This window comes from Lynx rufus, unplaced genomic scaffold (assembly GCF_022079265.1).
Source record: "Lynx rufus isolate CCGP_SWC_20201006 ecotype Redwood Valley unplaced genomic scaffold, mLynRuf1.p SCAF_1, whole genome shotgun sequence".
In the NCBI taxonomy this organism is placed as follows: domain Eukaryota; kingdom Metazoa; phylum Chordata; class Mammalia; order Carnivora; family Felidae; genus Lynx; species Lynx rufus.
Window position 1 is genome coordinate 5,170,566 of NW_025814823.1, and position 5,300 is coordinate 5,175,865.

Genomic DNA, 5,300 nt, shown 5'->3' on the forward strand with positions numbered 1-5,300 from the left:
ATATCCTTTTCCAGCCTGCGTCTTTCCTAAAATCCCGTAATGAATCGAAGTCCTTAAGTTTGGTAAAATCAAATCGATCAAGGTTACTTCAAAGATTACGTTTTTTTAAAAAAAAAAATGTTGCCTGTCTTGGAATAATTTTAAAACCCTTAATGCAGTTAGCACAATAAAATGAACTCATATTAGACACTCATTTGAAAGGGACAAAGAAATAAGTTTAAGCAAGTTCAGGATCCAAACCTCTTTAAGGATAAGACCAAGATACGAGGCCTCTTTTTAGGTGACGTTTTGCATACACTTTTTAAAAATTGAACTTTGTTTTGTTCAACATTAAGAGAATCTGGTCTGATGGCCACAGTAGGGGGACAGTGACTTGGGAGCGAGGAGATTGTTTAACTTGGACTCGGAACCTTTGTCTTCTCTCTCCGTCACAAATTGTGGGCCTAACGCTTTCTGTTTGCCCCTCATCTTTCCTTCATGGGCTCTGTTATAAACTTTTATTCTACTGTTTTTCTAATTTTTTTTTCCCCCTGTTGTTTTCGAATGTGCTAACCCAATAGGAGAGCCCAACAAGACGTTGGAACGTAGCATCTGCTGTACAATATTAATGGCTGGTAAAACCTGAGGTTGCTGTACATTGGGGTTCTGTTGAAATTGTTCCCAAACTTTCCCTGCTGCTAGGATTCTTCCTTAAAATAGGGTCGTGAAGGGACTCCACCTTGCGGTTCTGCCAGTGCCCTTTCTGGAGCCCGTATTTCTGCTTGGAGTGTCTTTTCAAGTGAGTTACCTGGTACGTCTTTTTGAAGGAGTGGCTGGGGAAAGCTTTCTATTTTCCTAGGTAATATTTACTTTAACCTTTTTACGCTCAGGTCTCTGCACAGATAACCATTCTCAGAAACAAGTGCCCGTTTGTGAACACTTTCTTTTTGCTTTTGCTTTGTAGGCTTTTTCCCTATGTTCACACCGTCCGATATGGGTGTTACAAATTTTGTTGTGGTTGATTTGCCGTTTCACTGTTTTTTTGTTCCCTTCTCTATTTCTCTACTTTGTGTTTAATTTGCTGTTTCCAGTTTCTGAGGACCAAAGTGTAGCTCATTCATTCGAGCCTTCTTTTCCTTTTCAACGTAACCATTTAAGGCTTCCTTCCATTGCCTCTAAGCCGCGGCACTCTGTGTATCCAACGTCTGTCTTGTTTTTCTCATTTAACAGTCTCTCCTTCTACCATCACTGCCACCGCCCGGCTTCAGACCCTCTTTCCGTGCTCAGGATTCCTTAATCTCTGGTCTGGATTGGACTTCAACCTCTGTGTACGAATGCCTGAATGTATACCAAAGATTTCCCCCTGAAGGCTTTACGGCAACTACAAATTGACCCGTCTACACAGCAAAAGCCCAACAACAAATTTCCTCTTCTTTCTCCTTCATGCTTTTCTCCCTTTGCATCCTTTTCACCCATTCAGACACGCAGACTCATTCTTTCCACAGTGGTTGATGGTGTCCCTTTGACCGCTCCTGCCTCAACCCGGTCCTTCCTGGCCCGCTTTTCCTCTTTGAGATGTTCCTTCCAATGTGTCCAGTGACTTAGTGGTGTTCCAGGATTCTCTGCTCATTTCAGTTCTGCTGCTGCCTCCTTCAGGCCACCGTGTCTTGCATGGTGGGTCTCCATGGCGATTTAACCTGTCCCTTACCTTCCTTGTGCTCCCCAGGATTCAATCTTCTCCGTCTCCGACCCGAGCGGGGTGGCCTCGCTCAACGCCGGCAAGCCTGGTCACACCTTTCACTCCTCGTCTTCGGTTATTTCCTCACCTCTCAGGGGGCTTATGGTGTCCAGCTTACATCACATGGATTTCGAGGCCCTTCAGATTTGGGTTTCTACTTCCTCTTCCTGCCACGCGTGGCACGTACCTGTGTCCTGGCCGCGTGGATTGTCTTGAAGCCCTCCAGAACAGAATGTTGCATGTTGGTTACTGGCTTGGAGAGATTACGTATGTTGTTGCCCTTACCCAGAATGTCTTATTGTAGCCTCTCTGTTCGTCGTCTTTAAACATGGCCCTGTTTACCCCTCTGAGACCTCTCGTATTGCCCTCCTTTGCCTTGGTTAGGAGGCCACCTGACATGCTTCCGCGGACCGTGGCACCTGAGCCCCTTGTACACTTGATGTTGTCTTTGGACATCACTTGTGTACAGGTCTCCTTTGACCCTGATCTGGGGGATCCAGGAAGGGTGGTGTCCGTCTCCTTTATCTTTGTCCTAAGTGCCCGCATTGCTCGGAGCACAAGCGGTCCCTAGTGACGTTGGTGGGACCGAGGTTTGCTGACTTCAGTCAAGGATTTAAAAATTTTCTGCCACCTGAAATATACATCTTCATGTATTGATGGAACTCTCACTCTGCTCCTTAAATAAGACCGTATAAGAGAAAGGCAATTTAAGTTCTAAAATGGGCCACGCAAAGGTTATAGAGGAGGACTGTGCTCGGCGAGGAAGGCTCACGTAAAAAATGGGTGGGGGTGGGGAGGGGGGGGAGCACGAGCGTGGCTGGTGGATTTAGTGGAAGCCCAAGTGGATGTGATGGGCCAAGACTGTGGGATGGTCTGGAGAGGTACGCTCCCTGGAGAACCGTCTGTGGGCTTTCGAGTCGGCAGGGACGAGGAGCTTGGGTTCTGATTTCCTCCCCAGCTCCAGCAGCTATGGTGACCTTGAACAAGTTAACCAACTTATAAGATTCCTGTGTGTAAAATGAATTTCACGCCTACCTCCTGGAGTTGCTATCGATGAACAACATGTGCTCCAGATGTCGGTGTTGGTATTACTCATACTTTGGTTTCTCCTCTGTTCTGGCCGGCCTGCCTCCTCTTTCTTTTTCCGCCCTCGTCTGCGTGTCCACGCCTCCCCTCCTCCTGGCCACTCACAGAGAGACGAGCTTGGCAGTTTCTAAAGGCCTCCTTCATCACTCACGGTGCTCACAACCCAAGGCGATATATTTTTGTATACCTCCCTTACCTTTCACCGACATAATCCCAAGAAAAATGAGGGAAGCAGTTGTGACTATTTTCGGGCGTCTCAGACCACTGCCCTGCCTCCTGGCCCCAAACTAGAGCTTTCTTTTCATTCAGTTCAAAATATTTCCCGCGTTCTCTTCCAGTCTCTTCTTTTACCTACGGTTTAGAAGTGTGTTTAATTTTCAAACGTTTAGGTGTTTTTCAAAGAGCTTTCCACTGTTTCTGCTCATGGTCAGGACGTATTTGTATCATTTCAGCCCTTTTAAATGTGTTGAGACTTGTATACATTGCAGTTCACCTTGTCGAATGGCCTGTGCGTATTTCTCCTTTGCTGGGTAGAACATTCTCTAAGTGTTGTCAGATTGCTTTATAGTGTTGTTTGTATCCTGTATTTCACTATTGATTTTCTTTGTTTGTTGTATCAACTACTGAGAAGTATTGTAGTCTCCAATATAGTTGTGGCATTGTCTATTTCTGCTTGCAGGTCTAAGGGTTTTGCTTCATAGATCTGTTATTAGATGCATAAATGTTTAGGACTAAGTTCTCTTGGTCAATTGATGTTTTTATGATTATGAAAGGTGCCTTTTTTATTTTTTATTTTTATTTTTTTAACGTTTATTTATTTTTGAGAGAGAGAGAGAGAGTGCGCTGGGGAGGGGCAGAGAGAGAGGAAGACACAGAATATGAAGCAGGCTCCAGGCTCTGAGCTGTCAGCACAGAGCCCGATGCAGGACTTGAACTCATGAACCGTGAGATCATGACGTGAGCCAAAGTTGGGTGCTTAACCGAATGGGCCACCCGGGCACCCCAACAGGTGCCTTTTTAAAAATGTTTATTTATTTTTGAGAGAGAGAGACAGAGACAGAGACAGAGTGTGAGTGAGGGAGGGGCAAAGGGAGACGGAGACACAGAATCCCAAGCAGGCTCCAGGCTCAGAGCAGTCAACACAGAGCCCGATGCCAGGCTCAAACCCATGAAGAATGAGATCATGAAGTCAGACGCTTAACCGACTGAGCCACCCAGGTGCCCTGAAAGGTACCTTTTACCCTGATAATACTCTAGTTCTAAAAATCTATTTTTATTGATACTGTGACACATACTCTAGGTTTCTTTCGGTGGTCTGCTTCATATCATTTTCCATTTCCCATTGAACCTATCTGTGTTTTCTATTTAAAGTGGATTTCTTGTGGGTTGAATAAAAAAGATCCAACTAGAGGCCATCTGACAATTGAATAAATTGAAGTATGTGGCCCACTTACAATGAATGTAGTTATCACTGTGGTTACATTTAGGTCGGTCATCTTCTTGCTTTCTACTTCTCTAGCCTCTTCTTTGCTCTTTACTTTCCTCTCCTATTGCTTTTTAAAAAAGTGTTAACTGTGCATTTTATGTATTCTGTTTTATCTCCACTCTGGGTTTATTAGCTGTAGTTCTTTGTTTGATATTTTTAGGGGTTGTTTCAGGATTTCCTATGCGCATCTTTTCACTCGTTGCTTTCTATAAAATAACAATGTAGTGTTTTACGTCTAGTTCAAGAACCTTATTACACAGTATGTTTTTATTCACTCCCCTTCTGTCTGTTGCACTGTCCATTTAGTTCTAAGTATAATTCCCACAATACACTTGTATGCTACCAAATAATTTTTAAAAGATTTTAAAGGAAGTGTCTCACTTGCCTGTATATTTCCAGCTTTAGGCCTTCCTTGTTTTTGCGTGGGATTGTTTTCCAATAGTCTTCTACTTTAGCCTACAGAACTTCCTTGAACTTGCAGTACATAAATTCTGCCAGCTTTGGCCTCTATGAAAAAAACCTTTTTCACCTTCACTGTTGAAAGATTTCATTGAGGGGCGCCTGGGTGGCTCAGTTGGTTGGGCGGCCGACTTCGGCTCAGGTCACGATCTCACGGTCCATGAGTTCGAGCCCCGCGTCCGGCTCTGGGCTGATGGCTCAGAGCCTGGAGCCTTCTTCCGATTCTGTCTCCCTCTTTCTCTGCCCCTCCCCCGTTCATGCTCTGTCTCTGTCTCAAAAATAAATAAACGTTAAAAAAAAATTAAAAAAAAAAAGAAAGATTTTATTGATAGGGAATCCAAAATTAACATTTAAAAAAACCCCTCAAAGGTGTTCTGTGTTCTTTGGACTTTCATCATTTCTAATGAAGAGTCTGAGAAAGTTCTTATCTTTCTTCTTCAATATGCACTATGTCTTTCCCAGGCTGACATATTTTTTGTTAGTCCTGGTTTTGCCATTTGCCTATGTTATGCCTTGATATGTTTTCGTTTGACCCGCTTGGGGTTCATTGAG